This window comes from Hylobates moloch, unplaced genomic scaffold, assembly GCF_009828535.3.
Source record: "Hylobates moloch isolate HMO894 unplaced genomic scaffold, HMol_V3 SCAFFOLD_7, whole genome shotgun sequence".
In the NCBI taxonomy this organism is placed as follows: domain Eukaryota; kingdom Metazoa; phylum Chordata; class Mammalia; order Primates; family Hylobatidae; genus Hylobates; species Hylobates moloch.
In genome coordinates, this window is record NW_026652282.1 from 120,600,752 (window position 1) to 120,623,753 (window position 23,002).

Here is a 23,002-nt window from a genome sequence, read left to right on the forward strand (position 1 = left end):
CAAAGCTTTTTTTGTTTATGATCTACACTGAGACATTGGACCATCATCTTTTGTTCAAAGTGACAGTAACATAAGCCTGCTCAAATAAGTAACATTTCCCTTTGCCACTGGCTCATTTGAGTGGAATGACAAAGTTTGCTTGCGTTTGCGTGGGCAGACCCACACAACCTTGGCACTGATAAATATTCAGTATGTCTTTATGTTTTCACACTAAGCAGCACTGAAAAGTGGTCAACTTTTTTTGTTTGTTTTTTGTTTTAGAGAGACACCTGTAATCCTGCTGATGCTCAAGTGCTGAAAACTATGACTGCACTCAATAAAGAAGGAGACGCAGTGTTACAGCTCTTTTGGAATTAGTCTAGCAGATTTCTCAGTTTTCACTGGAAAACCTTAAAAAGGTAGAGGAGAGAGGGGTGCATGGAAGAGTGAGCACAAGAAAGGAGGCATCTTACAGTTTATAAACATCTGAACACTGGGGCTCTATCAAGATTCTGTTTCAATCTCTATTTGACCACAGACATGCTCTTTCAAAGTTCTGTGTTTGAAGTTACGTTAGTAACAACTGATGCCCATCCTGCAATGACTAATCCAATTCTCAGTGCAGCTCTCTGAAATAGTTTTGCTTTCTCTCTCTAGGTCTGTTCTATACTCCTAACTCTCCAGGAATTTACAAGGAATAAAATCTCTTCCAAAAGCTTTCTGTTGCGACAACTGGACCATACTGAAAGCTGAGGCCCACAATTGCAATCTAGATTAGCAGGTAATCGTTGTTGGTGAGGTCCTCCCTTTCCTCAGGCTTGTGTTTGTATTGGGGCGTGGGAAATTTTTGCTAGAGCAGCACTGCCATCTCTCTACACTCCACCTGATTGGTGGGATGGACCAGAGAAATGGACATTCCCAACACAGTCCCTCCTTTCACATCTGCTCACCTGCCCAGAGGATACTTTCCACCATGCACACAGGGCTCTGCACCAAGGATTCAGCAGTGACCAAGAGGAAACTTGAACTCTTCTCTCAGGAGCTGACACCATTAAGTGAGGAGCCAGACAAGTAAATAAAGAAGGAAATGCCATTAAACATACAGGATGATTATCACATGGTAAGGGGAATGAGGGAACACTCTGGGAGCATAAAGGAGGTGCATCTAACCAATGATCAACTGCATCATCAAGTATCAAGTCAGAAAGATTAGATTTCATAAACCTTGCCTCTAGGCACCAACTTGATGGTCACTCTGACAACACATATATTGAGCATCCTCTCTAGGTCAGACCTGTGCTGGGAGCTGGGGGGATATAAGGAAGACTAAGACATAGCCCATGCTCTTAAGGAGCTCACAGTCTAATGGAGAAAACCTCCAAATAAACTAACACTTTCGGCATAGTGCAGAGAAGGGGTCATGCAAAAAGAACTATAGAACAACAGAGGTGGGGCCCCTAACACAGTGTGTAGGTCAGAGAAGGCTACTCTGAGGAGATTAGTCCTGAGCTGGTTCTGAAGGGATGAATAGAGCTTAGCTGCTTGAAAAATATGGACAAGGTCAGTCCAGATAGAGGGAACTTCATGGTCAAGAGTATGGAGATGAGCCCGAGCATGGAGGTTGGGGAATGAGGCTTGAGCAATAAGCAGGGATCAGAGAATGAAGGACCTTATATGCCATTCTGGGTATAACTGGAAAACTTGGACTTGATCCTGTGTAAAATCAAATCAGATGTTGTGAGCCAGTGGGGAGCAATTCTAAAGACAGAGGTATAAGCCAGAGGGTGCCGGGCTATTACAGTCCAAGGGAGAAATGATGACGGCCTGAGCTAGGCGAGTGAGAGCAGCGAAAGAGAGCAGAGAGACACAGAGCTGTTTGGGAGGTAGACAGATGAGTGATTGATCGGCCGTGTGGCTAAGGCAGAGGAAGGAGTTTATGATGACTTCCAGTTTTCCAGTTTGTGTCCTGCCAGAATTGGAGATACAGAAGGAGCAGGGGTAGCAGAGGCAGGAGGGGAAGAATTAGCTCAATTTTGGACATGTCAAATTTGAGGTCCTTCTGGGTCATCCTGGTATGAGTGGCTCCCAAAGAAAGTGATTTTGCAGAAGACATGATGCTTGCTATTTGCTCTCGTTTACTGATATAAATTTAAAGAGGGGACATATAATCTGGTAGTCTCAAATAGACATAGAAAAGACATCAAAGCAGCCAGGAACCAAGCATTAAGAACTCTCTCATATACAGAGTGAGCAAATAAACCTCATCAGACCAGTAGATTCTCCCAACCTACCCTGCATTTCCCTGTTTGATGTTCCTGCTATTCCAGTGCTGATGTCTAAGTAACTGTGCCACAAAGTACGCTGGGAAGGAGAACAAACGGCCAAAATTGTCTCAAGATCTCCTTTTCTTTTGACATGCACTATGACTTGTGGCAAATGGAAAATAAATAAACCCAAACATAAAAGAAGAATTGCAGGCCCATGTTCTTCTCAAGTGACTTTTAAGGGGAAGCAAATGGAAATGTACACTTTGCTCTTATTTGTATCACTTTTTAAAATAACCTTATTGATGTAGAACTCACATACTATACAATAAAATCCTCTGATGTCACTCCTAAGATGGTATGGCTGTGAGCATGAGCAGAGTCACCCTGAGATGATAGTGGTTTCAGCATGGCTGTTTGTCTTTTTCCTCGATACCTCTGTTAAGTTGTCTGCCTCCTTCTATTAAACTACACGAATTTCTGGCCGATTGCTCAATTATTTTTCAATAATTTTGGGGGTATACATTGCTACGCAGTGTGATCCAATTACATTTAAGCAGGAGTAGCTTTATGTCCTGATTCTTTGAGGTTTGCTCTAACCCCAAGAAGACTCCTCTTAGCTGGGCCTTTCCCTGGTTCTCTCTGATAAACAAGATGGCCTGTGGTTAGGCTTTTTGCTTTGATAGAGCTATCAGCCTCCTCTTAATTGCTCACCATTAAAATCTCCATCATTTTCTGCAGCATCCTTAGGCTTGAACTGCCACATACTTCTTCAAACAAAGTCAGTTCCTTTGAGGAGAACTTCAGCTACATCTGTTCTTATGGACTGACTCTCCCCCTGGGCAAAATCTCTGAGCCACTGCTTTGAGCATTGGGAATCTCTTGCCTTGCTGGGTTGCTTCTCCCAGTATGAAACCTCTGCTCTACAAACTAGCTGGAGTGAGAGTGATCAAGGCCCTAGTATTCTTAGCCTGTTGCACCTGGCCTATAGAGACAAGCCTAGTATATACACAAGGTCTGGGTGGAGGTAGGGAACACCCTACCTCTCAGCTGCACTCATCAGGAATTCAGCCTCTATCATTTGGAGTTGGAGAGAATGAGAAATGCTGGCAGCCAGATCCTCCTTGTGGGATGCCATATTTTTTGACTGGGCTATGAGGGGAGAAAAAGCCCCATCTTCTTGACCACACCCACCCAGAGTGGAACTTCCACTAAGTTGAGCTTAGTGAGGGGCAGGTAAAAGGGAGCCACTCAGGACTGAAATACCACAGACTCTTGCTGCTCTTGCTGAGATTTAGCAGGTTTTCTTGAATAAATGTTTTACTTAATGGGTGCCCTTAAGGTAATTTTTAGAGACTTTGAATGACTGATTTTTTAAGAACAATTTTCACCAATTATGATGGTTTCATTGAGAAGTATGTCCACAGTGCTATTCACACCGCCATTCTAGAAGTGAAACTCTTTATCACTTTTTAATCCATTATTTGTTTGTGTTTATGTAAACAAACTATTGACTTCTGAAATATATATGGAGTATGGGTTGGGAAATAAGACCAAAAGGATATCTTGCTCTTCAGCTGGAAAAGTTCAAAAAAAATGATGAAGAGAATAATGGAGAAAGCACACGAGCTACATGGCTTTTTCATGGTAAATGGAAAATACAAAGTGTGATCTCATAGATGACCGGATTCCAAGCTGCATGATCCCCTTTATGCACAGAAGTATAAGGAATAAATGGATTCTAAAGTAATTTGGAATAATTTTGCACATTTAAAACTATAACCTTGCCAGAGATACTAGCGATGTAATTTTCACAAATGTGGTAAAAATCAATCAAGTCCAATCACTTGAACAGGACACTTGTAGTCCATTCTAACTCAACTTGTGTCCAAAGAGGAAAACACGTAGAAGGAAAAGTATGGCCTTGTTACTTACTGACTTATGATTATTGTCAAGTTATTCAATGACTTTATGTCTCAGTTACCTCATTTATTTGTTGTCTGCATCAATTGAGAGAAATTACATGAAAATGCTGAGGAGTATTATATGAGAAATAAGGCCTTTAAAGCTAGGGCAAGTTTCACATATCTTGGAATGACCTTATTTTATGAAGATGGAATACTTCTTCCTAAGAGGGGAAAATAAAGGAAAGCTGCTTTTTGCCTGTGAACTGAGTTTAACTCTATGAAAAAACTTCAAGACATAACAAAGAATGTAATAATAGTAGTTTCAATCGAAGCTTGGTTAATAAGTCAAAACCAAGATGTATTTCTTCTAAAACTCAACCAAAAGTCAATGCTGCATGGTTTAGCAATAAGTACATAGGCTTGAGCCTGACTGCTTGGGCTTGGCTACTGGTTCAGCCATTTTCTAGCCAAGAGACCTTGGGCAAATTACATAACCTCTACACACCCCAGTACAATGAGTTTAATACCTTATGGGTTGTTGTGAGGCTTTAATGAATTAAAAGATGTAAAGATGCATGAGCAGTGCCTGGCACAGAGTAAGGAAATGTGAGTGATGATGATGATGATGGCAGTTGGGAGATTTGTCCTTGTTGAAAGTTGTCATCCTGCCCCAAATGAATCCTGTCAGATTTCCTAAAAATCTGCTGTCTTTCCTCCGAGAGGCATTACAGAAAGACAGTGGAGGAGATGTCTCCAGTGCAAAGTCATGGATCATCAAGATGGCCAATGTGAGAAAAGTCAAATCCGTTGTTCTGGGCATCAAGTTCCTAGAAATGTTGGAACTGACAGCATGTCTGATTCAGTGATGCCATTCAAGACATTTAGCCAAGGGTGATGCTCTAGGATGAAATTAAGAGGAAAATGACAAATAAACTATGGCAACTAATCAATACATAGCCCAGTATGAAGCTAATGGTCCATTTCAAGAGCAGGAGCTGGCCTTTGCAGAGCCCGCCTTTTTTTGTGGTCAGAATTGAGTCTTGTTATAATCATGTTGAGAATTGCAGAGATTAGTGCCCTGAAATCATTGACATTGCACTATGAATATTTCTTTTCCCTTGTGTCCCTTAATAGTTAGAAAATCATACATATATAACTGTATACAGTTATTGCAGTGATCCTATTTTAATAATGTAGTATAATGAGATTCATTTGAAATTATACTGAAACTTTAAAATTGGGGAAGAGAGATAGACGACATTGTCAGGGCTATATATGGATTCCAGATTAAATAAAAGCAGAAGTATATATCTTTTATCTTCAGATTCATCTGTCTTATAATAATTGTTACTTTAGTTCCAATGTGCTTGTTAAGTCCAGCACCTCAGGCTAGTCTCCTTTTACAACCATTAACATCCTCTTGGCATGAAGTCCTGACATTTCCATCTTTTACTTTAAAACTGATTTAGTGCTGTCAGTAATCTCCCGAAAGGATTGAGATCTGTGAGCTACCCAGAATGAGTGACTGTAGGTCAGGCCACTGGTCCCCTCAAGAGGCATCTGTGAGCTAAACATTAGGGGGTTTTGAGCACGGAACTGGGGGATCGAGGCAGTAGTTCAGGGTCTGCCAAACCACGGGCCAAATCTAGGCCATTGCCTGGTTTTATAAATAAAGTTTTATTGAAACACAGCCATGCCCATTTATTACCTATTTCCCATGATTGCTTTCACACCGCAATGGCAGTGTTGAGTAGTTGCAAAAGAGACCATGTGGCCTACAAAGCCTAAAATATTTGTTATCTACTCCCCTAATAGGAAAATTTGGCCAACCCATGCACTAGATGGTTGTCTGTAATTTAAAATGTTCTAACATATTTAAACTTGCTGAACAGGAATCTAAAATAAGCTTAGCTATGTTTGTTGCCTTGATTGGTTTGCTTATAGTCAACTTTAAGCAGATGTGGCATAAACTAACGATTGGGCATTTCTTGAAAGCAGCCGAAAGTGCTTGCTTCCCTGTGCGCCTTTACTAATGCAGTCCCCTCTGCCTGGAATGTCCAACCCCACCCCACCCTCTCTCTTTTTTTCCTGCCTATTTCCTGTCAGTTTCCAGAATTCTACCTAATTCAAGCCCTGTTTTTGAAGCCTTCCCTCACCCCAGACCCCAGGCAAAAGGAACCATTCTCTCCTCTAGTTTCCAGAGCTCATGTTAAAGTCCTCTACCATGGCGGGCTCACATGGAATTGTTGGTCCATCTACTCCACTATGAACTCTGCAGGGGCAGTAGCAATGTTGCATTTATTTCCATAACCCAGCCTTATAAGACTCAGTCACTTGTTAAATCTAGGCTCGTCTTTTCCCTAAGTGATTTCCCTAAGCTTGTCCCCACATTGCACACCTCATTACTTGCCTCTTGGCTTCTACTCTTACCCTCTCTAGTCTGCAGTGAGAGTGAACTTCTCACAGCATAAATCAGGTCATTTCACTCCTCTGCTCAAAACCCTACACTAGCTTATACTTGGAATAAAATCAAAAGGCCTACTATAGCCTGCAGGGCCCTGCATGACCTGATTCCTTGCCTGTCTCTCCACCATCATATACCTCTTACTGCTCTTTCCCATGCAAGCTGGATTCCAGGGACACTGACTTCTTTGCAGTTCCTCAAACACTCCAAGCATGCTTCTGCCTCAGGATCTTTGCACTTGCTATTCCATCTTCTTGGAATACCCTTCCCCAGGTAGTTACATAACTTGCCCCCTTATTTCATTCAACTTACTGCTCTGATATCACCTCCTCAAAGAGGCCTTCATTCTTGGAAGAAACAAAATAGCCCTTTTTGTCACTGTCTGTTCTCTTAAATTTATATTGCTTCATAGCCCTTATTACTTCCCATTAAATTTATTTGTTTACCTGCCTTCCTCAGCAGAATACAAACTCTATGAGGTTAAGAACACTGTCTTGTTTGCTGTTCTCTCTCTCTCTCTAGTGTTTGAAACAGGGCCTGGCATCTAGTAGATGCCCAATTACCATCTGTTGAATACAAATGAATGGAAGTCTGTTGATTCTGGCATGAGCACCACACTGTTTTCATCATTTAAGTGTTATAATGTGTACTAATATTACTTTGTAATGAATATAAAAGTCTGTTTAGAAAGGCATGGGTTTTAAGAGGAGAGAGATATTGGTTCAAATTCTGGCTCTATCAGGTGGTAGTTGCATGGCCTCGGTCAAGTTTGACCTCTCTGGGCCTTAATTTCCTTGGAGTTAATCAGGGGATAATCATCCCCTCCACACAGGGTTATTATAAGGAATAAATGAGATAATACATGTATCGTGAAATTGTTTTTAGAGACAGGGTCTTGCTCTGTTGCCCAGGCTGGAGCACAGTGATGGCTCACTGCAGCCTCAAACTCCTGGGCTCAAGCATTCCTCCTACCTCAGCCTCCTGAGTAGCTGAGACTACAGGTACCTTCCACCATGCCCAGCTAATTTCTTTTACTTTATTTTTTTGTAGAGATGGGGGTCTCACTTTCTGGTTCAGGCTGTTCTCAAACTCCTGACTTCCAAAAATCCTCCTGCCTCAACCTCCCAAAGTGCTGGGATTACAGTGATGAGCCACCATGCCCAACCATATTTTGAAATGTTTTTTAGGCAAATTATAACATATTATAAATAGCATAACCTCATTTGTTAAATTATGTGTTTGTGTTTTTAAAAATATCTGCAAGGGTATAGCCCAAAATGTTGACAATGGTCATCAGTGGTAAGCTTGGGAGTGATTTTTATTATCTTCTTTACGCTTCCGTAATTTTGTATTTTTTTTTTTTTTACAACAAAGTACATTGCTTCAATTGGCAGTGGCAAGAAGCCACTTTCATTTTGAGAAAATAAAATGCAAATAAGAGTATACACTTTCCACCACACTGTGTTACCCATCTACTATGGCACTCAGGCACTGATAAAATCTTGATAAGTAGGTTGGCAGGGGAGGGTGGCCAGGAAAAGAGGGCCAGCAATAACTAGGAATAGAATTGGGGAATAACTCAGTTCATTATCTTTTCTACACCATTCTCCTTGCTTAGTCAGGTTGGCAAGAGGGGCACTGAGCCTCAGTTTCCTTGTCAGTATCCATACCTCAGAATAGTGTGGAGATCAAATGAGATAATTTTCCCATAGCCAAGAGAGTGTATGGGGGTTAAGAGCACAGCTCTGGAGTAGTTAGCATGAGTTTGGATCCTAAATTCCTCATTACTAACTGATGACCGTACACTTTCTGAACCTGTTTCCTCATCTCCAAAATAGGGGGAATAATTTGGACCTGACAAATTTCCTGTGAGGATTCAAGGAGCGCATGGCCTACTGAAATCCATGAACTACCAGACTGCCTCTATTCACCTGATGTCCTGCTTTTCACCCAGCCTCTTCACCGCAGCCTTTATGATGGAGAATAGAGGAGGAGGAGGGACACAGAGCCTCTTCTAACTCCAGCCACATTTACCTGGGCCTTGTTTCTAAGCAGTGGAAAGCCAGGAAGGAGAGTCAAGAAAGGTAAAGTTGAGTCATCATCAATTCCCTTTGTGCTTCTAGAACAAGTGTCAGAGAGAAGCCATGTATCTGTCTGCCCATTGACACTCAGACAACCATTGTACTATAAGAAGCACTTGGCTGCCTGACGAAGAATGGAAAATAAACATGGCAAGGCCAAGATGTCCAAGATGAGTCAACTGGGCAGTGGTGGCAGGAGAGCAACAATGAAGAGTCCTAGTGTTTTGCACAGCCTGGTAAGCATCTGGCCTCAGAGCCTATTATGATGAATACTGTGTCCCCCTAAACACCAGCCCTCCAGCCCAATGGATGCCTAGAACTATTCAAGATGAAGTGGGTTTTATTATTATGGATATTGTTAGCCACAAAACACAAAAGATGCAGAGGAGGAATGATTGCTATGTTCCTCTTTTGTGATATTCAATGGTTTGAGTCATGATAAGGAGGTCATCAGGATGAGAGTGGGTATCTCCCACCCCTTTCCTTTCTTTTGTAACAGAATATTGAATTGAACCCTGCAGTATGCTGGGCCCCAGGGATGCAGAGGTGACGCACTGCATGCCCTGCCTTGGAGAAGAAGTCAAGTGGTGAAACCAGGCAAGTGCCATGCCATTAGAGTGCCCTGTGGTCAGGATGTACTCCAAAAGGATCTGAGACTAACTATCAGTGTGTGAGCAGCTCTACTTCCTGCTGGAGGCACAAGCTGGTTCCTAAAGGATGACAAGGCACTTGCCCAGGGCAAAGGCCTTGAAATAGGTGGCCAGCAAGTGACAACTGGGTCATGGCAACCCAAATGTGTCCAGATGCCAGGAGAGGCTTAGTCAAATGCAAGTCGGCATACCAATTGAGTGTCCTCTTTGAAGCTTAGAGCAGTTGAGCAGTTAGGGTAAATCTTCTTAACTTGGGGCATGCAGGGCCCTACAGATCCCCTCTCCCCGCATCTGGCTCCAGTCACCTTTTCCAACCTCATTGCCATTATTGGCTCCTATCCTACCCTTTACCCACTTCACTAAACACACCCTGTATTTTCCTGCCTTTGTGCCTTTCCAGGTACAGTCTGATCACCCAGAGTCCTCTTCTCCATATCTGCCTCTGGTAGAGTCCAGTCAATCAATTAAGGTCAAATTCCTCCTCCAATAGACCTGACCCTTGGGGCATATCCACCATCTCTACCCACATGCCACCAGAAAGAATCAATCTCTCCTTCCCTTTTGTGCCCAGGACACTTAGTACCTCTATTAAGAACTTGACACAACCTGCCTTGTGTAGCCAAATGGTTAAGAACACAAGCTGTGGTTTCAAGAGAGCAGAATTAGAAACACCACCAGTGTGACCTCGGGTAAATTTACTAACCATTCGAGCCCTCAGTGTCACGATCTGTATAATGAGAATGATAATAGTGTCTACTTACTAGAGTTATTTTTAGGATTATATGAGATAATGCATCTAAAGCATAGTGCCTGACACATAATAAGCATTCCGTAAATTGTAGCTCATTTTGTTATATGACCATGTTGTCCCCAACTTAAATTGTGAGCCACTAGAGATCAGGGACTATAGTTAATAGTATTGTATTGTTACTGACTCTCTTTTCAGTTTGGTGGCCAGTATATAGTAGGTGCTTGATAAAGATTGATAAGATCCTCTTGAATCATTGCCTTGAAGATAATGGGGTATTTCTGGAGTGCTTCAAAGTTTGGGTTTATGATCTAGGATGTACCATAACCCTAAAAGCATAAGACCCATATAGCCTTCTGAATAGCCTTCTGAATTGGGGGAAACCCTTGAGAGTTGAGCTGGTATGGGCATATATTTGATAGGGCTTTTTTTCTCAGGCCATGTCAGACCAGTGAAATACTTAGGGTATGCTATGATCTGAATATTTGTGTCTCCCCAAATTCATAGGTTGATATCCTAACCCCCCAGATGATGGTATTAGGAAGTGGAGCCTTTGGGAGATGATTGGGTTATAAGAGTAGAACCCTCATGAATGAGATTAGTGCCTTTATAAAGGAGGACCAAGATAGATTCCTTGCTCCTACTGCCCTGTGAGGTTAGTGTGAAAAGACAGCTATCTATGAGTTAGAAAATGGACCCTCACCAGACACTAAATCTGCTGGCTTCTTGATCTTCAACTTGCCAGCCTCCAGAACTGTGAGCAATAAATTTCTGTTGCTTATAAGCTGCCCAGTCTATGGTATTTTATTTATCAGCCTGAAGGGACTAAGACAGGGTATGCAAGTCTATGATTCTCTAGAGCAGTCATGTGAAGTACCTATGAGAAGGTTATAAAGGAACACTCTAGACACCTAGAAAAGGAAAAGAGCCACTGAGATCTGCTGGGAGCAGCTGAAGGAACCACTGGGGAGAGAGCAGCAAAGGAAGAGCAGCCCCATCCTTCTGCCAAGAAGATGATCTTGTTGAGGAGTTGGGTCGGGGCTGGTGCTGGTGTTATTTTAAATATGAGCTGAGTTTCTCAGTGGGTCTGTACTGGGCGAAGCAGAGACAAACAGGGGAGGGAACAGCCACTGCCATGTGTTGTGGCTAGTCACATTATTATTATGATTATTATGATTATGATTATGATTATTATTATTATTTGAGATGGAGTTTCTCTCTTTTTGCCCCGGCTGGAGTGCAATGGTGTGATCTTGGCTCACTGCAACCTCCACCTCCTGGGTTCAAGTGATTCTCCTGCCTCAGCCTCCCAAGTAGCTGGGATTACAGGCACATGCCATTACGCCCGTCTAATTTTGTATTTTTAGTAAAGACAGAGTTTCACCATATTGGCCAGGATGGTCTCAAACTCCTGACCTCAGGCGATCCACCCACCTCAGCCTCCCAAAGTGCTGGGATTCCAGGCATGAGCCCTGGCCCCAGCTCATGATGATGATGATGATGATGATGATGACGATTATATATTTTTTGAGACAGAGTCTTGCTCTGTCGCCAGGCTGGAGTGCAGTGGTGCGATCTCAGCCCACTGCAGCCTCTGCCTCCCCAGTTCAAGCAATACTCCTGCCTCAGCCTCCTGAGTAGCTGGGACTACAGGCATGCACCACCACGCCCAGCTAATTTTTGTATTTTTAGTTGAGACAGGGTTTCACCGTGTTGGCCAGGCTGGTCTCAATCTCTTGACCTCGTGATCCACACACCTCGGCTTCCTAAAGTGCTGGGATTACAAGTGTGAACCACCGTGCCTGGCCTCACTATTTTTTATTAGATTTGAACTACCCTGGCATAGACTTTATGTACTGTTCTTAGCTCTGATGCCATCTTACTTCCCCATCCTGGTTTTATCTCTGCCTCTTCTTTGCCGTCTGGTTATTTTCCCTCTCCTGTTGAAGGTGATATATTTCTTCAAACCACCACAAATCAACTTGGGAATGAGGTAAGGTATAAATAAATCATCTTTTTAAAAAAACATACATTCTCATTTGATACTCAAAACAATCCTGTGACAGATACGCTGATCCTCTGAGAGTATGAGATTTGTGCAAAATCAAAAAGATTGTAAATATCTTCTAGCGCCAAGTTTGGTACACTTTCCGCCAACAAACAACCAACCTGTTGAGCCCCGACTATGTGCCAGACACTGGGTGAGGGGGGTTGAAGATTAAAAATTGACTTGGTGCCAAGTACATTATCTCAGTTCTGTGAGGACAGTGTTGCCATCAACCCTGAATTACAGGTGAGGAATTTGAGGCTAACCACAGTTAGGTAACATGATGTGGTCATACAGCAAAGCAAGTAACAGGTTCTGTCCCAGCCAGTGCTCCTTTGGCTCCCACCTAACAAAGGTAGGGAGCTCACTGATGAGAGTGTTAGTTAGAGGCTACATCCTGCCATTCACTCAGCCTGCTGGTTTTCTAGTTCCATAGATCTGTAATCAAAACACTAAAAAGTACTAACATTCCTGGACCATCCATCAGGTGCCAGGCATCATGCTAAATACTTAACTTTCATTATTTTGTCATTCTCTGAGGCAGGTACTATTTTATTCCCTTTTCTGACTTCATTGCCTCTGCCTGTGTACTCTCATCCACAGCCACAGCTACAGTTAGTACCTATGCTCAAATGAATGACAAACATTTATATCTAGACCAGACTTTTCTGAGCATTTCACACCACTATTTCCAATTGCTTACTTAATTTTTGTTCTTGAATTTATTTGTTCATCTATTCAACAAATATTCATTGATCACCTACTGTATAAAAAGCATGATTCTAGATGTTGAAGATTGTAGCAGTATAAAAATAGACAAGAATCCCTTTCTCATAGAGCTTATATTCTGGTGGGGGAATCACAGTAAGGAAGAAGAAAATGGAAAATATCTAGATAATATGAAGAACTAAGGTGAAAAATAAAGCAGAGAAGAGGATATGAAATGTTGGAGTGGTGTTGAAATTGTAGATAGGATAGAGAGAGAAGGCCTCGCTGATGTTGTAGTATTTGAATAAGGGAGGTGGAAGAGGTGAGAGAGGTAAGGGAAACCTCTAAAACACCTCAAACTAAATAGGACCAAAACCCAACCCATGATTTTCTCCTCAAAACTTAATCCTTTTTCAGTGATCTCAATCTCAAGAAATGATCCCACCATCTGAGATAGTTGAGGCAGAAACCTAGAAGCCATCCTCACTCTAAGCTCTTTCTCCCTTCCTCATACCCCTGCCAACATATCCAATCCATCAACAAGTTTTGTTGATTCTAGGCCATAACTATTTCTCTTGAGATAACACACTTTTCCCCCATCTCCATTATTACCATTGTGATCCAAGCCCATGTCATCTTTCACAGCAGCCAGAGTTAACCTTTTCCAAACTAAAATCTGGTAATGTTATCACCTCACTTAAGACTTACAATGGCATCACATTGCTCTTACTGGTACGATGAAGACCAAACTGTTTCATGACCTGTGCATAGTCTGACTCTAACCTCCTTCTCCAGTCTCCTTTCCTACCAGTATTGCCCCCACTTCAAATACACATACCCACCCCCAGCCCCACACACACTCTTGTCAAACTAGCTTTATTTTAGAATCTTAAATCAGTCATGTTCTTGCCAATATACATCCTGTTTACATGCTGTTCCCTCTTTCTGGAATGCCCTTCTTCACTTGTCTCAAGCCTGTCACTCTCACCTAGTTATCACCCCGTTCAGAGAGCAGCCTTCCCTGACCTTCCTGACTCGGTCATGTTCTTCTGCTACAGGGTGTCATGATCCTATGGATTTCCCCCACCACACTTTCACAGATGCAGTTTTACATCAAGTTTTGTGACTATTTATTTAATGTCTACCTTCCCCACTGAACTGTAACTCCATGAGGACCGGGATCTATATGCTTATGATTGAAACCCCAGTGCCTAGAATAGTGCTTGGCACTTAAATAGGTGCTCAACAAATATTTGTTGAGTGAATGAATGAAAAAAATGAATGGGCCACAATTTCACAGATAAAACTGCGACTCAGAGAGGTAAAACACATTGCTCAAGGCCACATAATTGGTTAGTGGCAGAGCAGGGACTTGAAATGAAATCTATTGATTTCATTTCCCATGTTCTTTCTCCTGCCTTTTACATTTTATACTTTTAATTTCAGAAGTTTCATGTGAATACAGTCATGCAGTCCCCCAGGCTTTGGCCTTCCTAAGAAATACCACTGTTAACATTTTGGTATCTATGTTTCCAAGGCTCATTCTCTGTTTTAAAATATATATATGTATATATACATACTCATGGATAAACATATTTTATTGGGTTTTGTATGTTAACATTAACGGAATCATACGAGGTGCATTCTTCTGACAGAATAATCTTTTATTAACATAACATTGTGCCTTTAGAGATCTTTTGTCAGTACATAAGCCTGGCACACTCCTTTGCATATGTGAAGAGATGCTGAAACATTAAATAAATGATACATAAAATGCATATGTCATTAAGTAATTCATTTGTTATCAAAAGAGAGTAAGGTAACGTTTTGGTGTAGTTCCTTTATTATTTGTCACTGTGCTACATTTTAGAAATCCACAGATGAGGAAGACAGTTCTTGCCATAGATAAAGCTAGGAGGAATGAGACAGCATGGTGTACTTAGGGCAACAGAAGTAGCTCTGTATTACCATAGCCTATAGTGCAAGGACAAATGTGAGAGACAAGGCTATAGACATAGGCAGGGGGTAGATTATGTAGAGCTTTATTTATAATGCTAAAGCACTGTGGCCCTTATCCTGATGGCACAGCGTACTATATAAGGATTACTGGTTAGGAATGCTTTAGCTGCAAGTAGCAGAAAATCTATTAATAATATATATTTTTTCTTAAATGTAATAAGAAGTCTAAAGACAGGCAGTTGCTGGTTTTGCTTCAGAGGCTCAACAATGCTCTTGGAGCTGTGTTGGAAAGCCCATACAATTATGACACAGTTATAAGAAGTCCATTCAGAAAGGACCATGGTTTGAACTGGTTGAACTCATAGGAGTGTATCTGCTGCCAGCTTCATCTTTTGGCCAGCCTCACCTGGCATTTGCATGTATGCCCTATCTGGGAGATTTAACATACTGCCAGGAAATGCCACTAGCCACCAAAAATGGAGGAATATAGTGGGGTCACAATCTCCATCTAGGCCTCAGGAAAAATAAAGTATTAATTATTTAACCTGTAGATGATACCTTCCTAAACTACAAATATAAAAACAAATGTGGTCCAAAACATATTAAGAAGAAAGAGGAGGAGGAGGAGGACAATAACAACAATGAGAGCAAGAACAAGGACAAGACATTAACAACTGGGAGTTCAGGCTCTGCCAAGATCTTCTTGACCTCAGCACTGAGGTGGTAGGAGACAGCTACTTCTTCCCACTCTTGCCTTATGTCTTCTGTCAATTCAAAGAAGCCCAGGTAGTCATGAATCTGGACCTCCTCAGAGCATGAATCCTAGACTGAGTCCACAAGGGAAGTACCTGAAAAATGACTTTTTAGATGTGATTGGGGTAATTAGAATAATTGACAATGTCTCTTGACCTCTGTGAATAACTTAATTATATAATCATGTATTCTTTGCCTGGCCACCCAAGAGCAAACTAGGACGGCCCCATATCTGTCCAACCCACAAGAAACAGGAGGTTGAGTTGTTGGACCAAGTAGCATTTGAAACAGAATGTGGATGATGCAGACAAGGTATTCAAAGTCCTAAATTCTTTTCATCCCCAACTTCTACCTTTCTGTATTAAGGACACATAGAGATTTTTTTTAGTTGCCCTTGTATCAAAATCCAGAGGACAGGAAGGTAGTAGAGGCCATTTTTGTATTGAGAAATTAACTGCCTTTAAAACTATGGGGTTTTGTAAAGGACAAGCCCATCTCAGCCCTCTCCCCCATCCGCACATCTACCCCATTCATGTGTGACTAACAATTTGGACTTCTCAAAGTGATCTGTCCTATCTATATTAACCAGCATTACTCTTTATTTTGGATGAACTGCCAAACCTTATGACTACCTGGAGGCTCTCGCTCACTATTTAGATAATGGCTTTCAAACAAAAGACTTTCTGGAAGAAGTCTAAGTATCTATAATTTAAATAAGTGCCCCTGATTATTCTCATATGTAGTCACTGGAAACTACTGGCCTAGAGGTCATTAAGGAAAACCAAAAGACATCCTGTGGTACAAGGAAAGCTTCTCCCGGAAGGGATGACTCGCCAGGAAAACATCCAGGCATGAGACCAGCTTGGTTCTATACCCACTTCTCTATCTACTCATTCATTCATGCAGCTGATCATCTAGCTAGAAACTATGATTTACAGAGTAGTTTAGGGTAAGATTGAGTTCTGATGCAGGCTAATGAAGGAACTAACATATCTTAAGGAGGGGCATGACATCATCAGATTCATTAAGTCACTCTCATTTCTTCTACTACCCCAAGCTCAAGCTTTTTCCTGGGTTTTCTCAGGGCCTTCAAGATGGTAAAACTTGTGTCATCTTCCCTTAACTAAATGCATGTATAATATCAATGCATTTTCAAATATTTATTGAGCATTTACTATATGTGAGGTGTTTTGCCTGTTTCCAGATATGTAGCAATGAACATGCTAGGCAAGAATGTTGATATCATAGAGACTTCCCTATTCCTTGCTACCTACTCTGTGTTGCAAGCTTGAGGAAGTATCCTACAACCACAGCAGAATTTCAGGAATAGAAGTCAGCTTTGGTACTTGGTACAGTCAATTTGCGGGTGATCAGAGGGGTACTTCTAGAAACCAACCTCTGACCTCACATGTTCTAGGATGATTTTTTTTTAAGATGATATGGTTAGCATGGCAGAGACTACTTGTTCCCCAATATTTCTTCACTCCTTCTTCTATAATAACAGAATCTTGAGCAGGTCACATGGCCACTCAGAATGGAGATTATATTTCCAGTCTCCATTGCAGAGTCAGGTTTAGCCATAAGACTAAGTTTTAGCCAGTGGGGTGTGAGCAGCAGTGGTGTGTGTGGTATTTGAGTTGTTACCTCTAATGGAAAAGACGTTCCTTATCCTTCCCTTTTTCCCCTCCTCACTGGCTGAGTGTCATGGTGAGTCATCTTTGACCGTACAGGTAGAGTATGATGGTAGAAGGAACTTGGGTTCCTGAATACTTCATTGAGCAGTGTTGCTGCACCAGCCCTGCACTACCTACCTCCTGATGGTTACATGAGAGAGAAAGCAACATTCATGTAGTTTAATACACTCTTATCTTGGATTTCTGTTACAGCAACAGAACCTATATCCTAACTAATAGTGTGTTCAATGAGAAACTCACTAATTCAGAATGAGAATAGATTTAACAGGCTCATATAGGCAAAACCCATATAATATTGGGTTGAGGAATGTGGGAAAAGCGTGGAAGTAGAGATAGTAATTGTAGGCAACTCTTTCAAGGTCATCTGTAAAAAGAGGGACACTAAGGCATTAGCTATAGTGGATGTTGGGTGAAGAAAAGGCTATGGTTTTGGTGGTATGGTGATAAGAGAAATCTGATCATGTTTCCAATATTGTCAGAAGGCCCAAATAGAGAACAAGAAGTTAAAATACAGAAGAGGTGGCAAACATGGTGGCTCACGCCTGTAATCCCAGTACTTTGGGAGGCCAAGGCAGACAGATCACTTGTGGTCAGGGGTTTGAGACCAACCTTGCCAACATGACGAAACCTCAGCTCTACTAAAAATACAAAAGTTAGCTGGGCATGGTGGCGGGCACCTGTAATCTCAGCTACCAGTCAGGCTGAGGCAGGAGAATCACTTGAAACAGTTACAGTAGGTAGTACAGGTTACAGTAGGTAGTGCAGGTTATAGTGAGCCGAGATTATGCCACCGCACTCCAGCTTGGGCAACAGAGGGAGACTCAGTCTCAAAAAAAAAAAAAATATATATATATATATATATATACAGAAATGGTGAGAGGAATGGATGGAAGCAACCCCTAATGGCTGGGCACACAGTAGCTGACACCTGTAATCCCAGCACTTTGAGAGACCCAAATGGGAGGATCACTTGCGCCCAGAAGTTCTAGATCAGCCTGGGCAACATAATGAGACCCCATCTCTACAAAAAAGTAAAAAGAAAAATTAACTGGGTGTGGTGGTGCACACCTGTAACCCCACAGGAGGCTGAGGTGGAAGGACCACTTGAGTCTAGGAGGTCAAGGCTGCAGTGAGCCATGATCATGCCACTGCACTCCAGCCTGGGCAACAGAGTGAGACCCTGTGTCCACCCCCCCACCACCCCTGGCTCAAAAAAAAAAAAGGAAAGAAACCCCTAAAGAGTCAGCAAAGATGAGATCCAAAACCCAGGGTGGAAAAAGGAAAGCTGGTTCTTCTGAGAAAGAAACAACAAGGAAAGGATGACTGTAGAAACAAGCGATGGCCAGGAATCTAAGGGAATTCCTCTGTGAAGGAGGAGGCAAAGCCATCTGCTGAAAGTGTAAGTAGGACACAGCTGTCAGTTCAGGGGCTTGCATTTGAGTACTGAGGTTTTGAGTTGTTGGGTAGGATAAGAAGGTGACTAAAAACAAAGAGGATTTCAGGCTGGAATTGTGGGTCCGGGTGGTTTTGCACTCTATGAGTCCACACAGTTGTATGATATTTATCTGGAAAACATTAATTATAGGAAAAACAAAAATTTAAAGAGCGTAGACTGTATAAGAGCAGAAAGCTTAAAAACCCAAGGGAGACCTTAACATAATGTGATAACATCACAGATGTTAAAAAATGGATAAAGGGTTAGAAAGTGAAAGGAACTTCTCTCTAAAGATGCGACAAGCACTTATTCTCCCAGGCCAGGCAGAGTGCTGGGCTCTAACCAATACCATCTCATGTAACCCTCACCACAACACATGGAGATAGGGATCACTAGCTTCATTTTTCACATGCGAGATGGAGTCAGGTCAGGTCACATCAATGGTGAACTACAAAGTGTAGAAGTAAGCCCCATTTTTTTCCTGATTTTAAAGTGCATGCTCCAGCCACCTCCACTCTGCTGCCTTGGACAGACCTTCCCTGGATACCAGAAAATGAGTATCTATTTGAGAGGCAATTTTGCAGCAGGGAAAGTTACTGTTTTTTTATCTGCAATTTCTCATTAGTCTGGGTTTTGAAAGCCTACTTGAACCGTCTCTACTTGTTTGTGGGCTTTTTTCATTCGCATGCACTCTGACCTAAGTTGCGACAGATAACTTGTTGCCAGGATATCTCTGTAATAGCCAGAATGAAAAGTAAACAATAGCAAAACATCACATTAATCTAGCTATTTGTGATGGCTGCATTTCTTTTTGTTAAACCCATTATTTCTGAATCTTTCTTGGGGGTGGAGCCAGGGAAGGGAGAGAGCTATTAACAACCTACTATTCTTTATTTAAAACCTCTTTATATAATATTCAACTATTGCTCTACAGACATTTAACACCCAGTCTACATCCCTTTTGGTTAAAATGCTGATGACTACACGACCAGATAAATTACAATCTTAAATAAAGGTGGGTAGGCATAGTAAACTGAAAACTAACAAGGACCTTTACAACTCTAACTTTCCAAATAATAAGAAAATTATAGGAAATAAATCTTTTTTTCTGTCGTCCCAGGTTTATTAAAAATATTGCACCATAGCAAAATACGTGGTATTTTAAAATTCATCCCAACTGTAGGCTGAGTGACTTGCAGGTTGGACAGACTGCCAAAGTCTGAAACCCTCAGCATTTCCTCAGTGTCCAGATCCTCTTCAATGATCTCCTGATCCAGAGTTGTGATAATTCGGAAACATAATTATCTCTCCTTTCTCTGCCCTCCTCCTGCAACTCGATGGAGATAACCCTCACTGGACCTCTCTAAATCTCTTTCATCAGATGTGTGATATAGCCTGCCATCTTGTTGTGGAGCTTCTTGTTGGGAATAATGGCAATCTCCTCGCACATGCCTTTGTTCATGTGGAAGTAGTTGCCCAGGCAGGTATAGTACTTTTCAATGATGATCCAGGCTGCCTTCTTCATACTTTTGGTGTGAACGTGGTCCAGCTTGGCAGGTCCTTGCTAAAAGAGCCAAATCTTATCTTCTGAAACCGCCCATTTAGAAACACCTAGCTCTCTGACACTTTCTCACATGATCCTACAATGAACTTGTGGGGTAGGTACTACAATTATCCTCATTGGACAGATGAGGAAACTGAAGCCCAGAGAGGTGAAGTGACTAGTAACTAATGTAAGGACACACAATGAGTGGTAGAGGCATGATTTGAACCTAAGTATGTACAGTTCACATACAGGTGATCATTTTGCTCCAGCTTTAAGAATCGGTCAGAGGCCAGGCATGGTGGTTCACGCCTGTAATCCCAACACTTTGGGAGGCAGATGTGGGAGGATTGCTTGAGGCCAGGAATTTGAGACCAGGGTAGGCAACATGGCAAGACCTTGCCACTGCAGAAAATTTAAAAATTAGCCAGTCGTAGTAGCATGCACCTGTAGTCTTAGCTACTTGGGAGGCTGAGGCAGGAGGATCACTTGAGCTTAGGAGTTGGAGTCCAGCCTGGGCAATATGATGAGACTCTGTCTCAACAAAAAATTTAAAAATTAGCCAGGTGTGATGGTGTGTGCCTACAGTCCCAGCTATGCAAGAGGATTGCTTGAGCCCAGGAGATTGAGGCTGCAGTGAGCTGTGGTTATACCATTGTACCCCAGCCTAGGGGACAGAGCAAGACCCTGTCTAAAAAAGGATAGGTAGGCTTTCAATGTGTGGATTTTAACTTTATTTATTTGTTTAGAGATAGGATCTGGCTCCGTCACCTAGACTGGAGTATATTGGCACGATCATGGCTCACTGCAGCCTCAACCTCCTGGGCTCAAGTGACCCTCCTGCTTCTCAAGTAGCTGGGACCACAGGCATGCCACCATGCCTGGCTAATTTTTTATTTTTTATTTTTTAGTAGAGATGAGGTCTCACTATGTTGCCCAGGATGATCTCAACCTCCTGGGCTCAAGCTACACTCTCGTCTTGACCTCCCAAAGTGTTGGGATGACGGGCATAATCCGCCATGCCTGGCCTCAACATGGATTTCAGTCTTGGTAGAAGTAGACAGAAAAACTGCAAGGACATAGTAGAATTGAACATAACTATTAATGTGCTTGACCTATTGACCTTTATAGAACCTTCAATCCAGCAATAGAATACACATTCTTTTTGAGCACATTCAAACTATGAACCGGAATAGACCATATTCTAGATGATAAAACAAATCTCAATATATTTGGAAGAATTCAAGTAATACCAAGTCTGTTATATGACCATAAAGGAATTAAATTACCAATCAATAATAGAAAAATCTCCTGAAATCCCCAAATATTTATACACTAAATAACATACTTCTAAATGAACCTTGAGTGTCTAAGAAGAACTCAAAAGTGAAATTGGAAAGTAATTTGAACTGAATGCAAAGGAAAATATAAAATTTGTTGGAAACTGCTAAAGCAATGATGAAGGGGGAATTTGTACCACTAAATACCTATGCTAGTAAAGAGAAAAGGTTTCAAATCAATGGCCTCAGCATCTACCTGCAGAAACTAGGGGAAAAAAGAGCAAATAAGCTCAAACTGAGCAGAAGAAAGGAATGGAAATCAATGAAATAGTAAACAGAAAAACAATTGAGAAAATCAATGAAACTAAAAGCTGTTTAAATAAGAATAATAAAATTGATAAATCTCTAGGCAGACTGATGAGGGAAAAAAAGAGAATACACAAATTATCAGTATCAGAAATGAAGAAAAACGACATCATGAAAGATCCTACAGACATTAAAATTTTCAGAGCCCACTATGAATAAATTTATGCCAATAATTCAATAGCTTAGATGAATGGACATTTTTTTTTTAATTTGTGATGGAGTCTCACTCTGTTGCCCAGCCTGGAGTGTAGTGGCCTGATCTCAGCTCACTGCAATCTCTGCCTCCTGGGTTCAAGCATTTCTTCTGCGTCAGCCTCCTGAGTAGCTGGGACTATAGGGAAGTGCCACCATGCCTGGCTAATTTTTATATTTTTAGTAGAGATAGTATTTTGCCATGTTGGCCAGGCTGGTCTTGAACTCCTGACCTCAGGTGATCTGACCACTTCGGCCTTCCAAAGTGCTGGGATTACAGGTATGAGCCACCATACCTTGTTTATGTTCTTGAAAGACATAAACTACCAAAGTTCTCACAGGAAGAAATAGATAACTTGAATAGTTCTATGTCTATTAATGAAATAGAGTTTCTAGATAAAAACCTACCCACAAAGACAATTCCAGGCCCAGGTGCTTTCACAGGTGAAATTTATCAGACATTTAAGAAAAAAATGATAGCAATTCTATACAAAGTCTTCTAGAAAATCGAAGAGGCACCTGTAATCCCAGCACTTTGGGAGGCCGAGATGGGCGGATCACCTGAGGTCAGGAGTTCAAGCCTGACCAACATGGAGAAACCTGTCTCTACTAAAAATACAAAATTAGCCAGGCGTGGTGGCCCATGCCTGTAATCTCAACTACTCAGGAGGCTGAGGCAGGAGAATCACTTGAACCTGGGAGGCAGAGGTTGCGGTGAGCCGAGATCGAGCCATTGCATTCCAGTCTGGGCAACAAGAGCAAAACTCCATCTAAAAAAAAAAAAAAGAAAGAAAGAAAGAAAAGAAAATCGAAGAGGAGAGGATACCTCCCAACTCAATCTATGAGGCCAGCGTTACCCTGTATTAGTTTTCTAGGGCTGCCATAACAAAGTACCACAAACTGAGTGGCTTACACAACAGAAGTTTATTGTC

General features: G+C 41.7%; 1 non-coding gene and 1 pseudogene across 1 annotated transcript; one reads left to right on the forward strand and one right to left on the reverse strand.

Annotated features, from left to right (window-relative positions):
• The first annotated feature begins 331 nt into the window (after nt 1-331).
• LOC116812339 (U7 small nuclear RNA) lies at nt 332-393 on the forward strand. Its single transcript, XR_004370644.1, has one exon. It is a non-coding gene; the product is annotated as a U7 small nuclear RNA (small nuclear RNA).
• A 19,381-nt stretch (nt 394-19,774) lies between these two features.
• Nucleotides 19,775-21,253, reverse strand: LOC131383889 (small ribosomal subunit protein eS17-like; annotated as a pseudogene).
• Between the last annotated feature and the right edge of the window lie 1,749 nt (nt 21,254-23,002).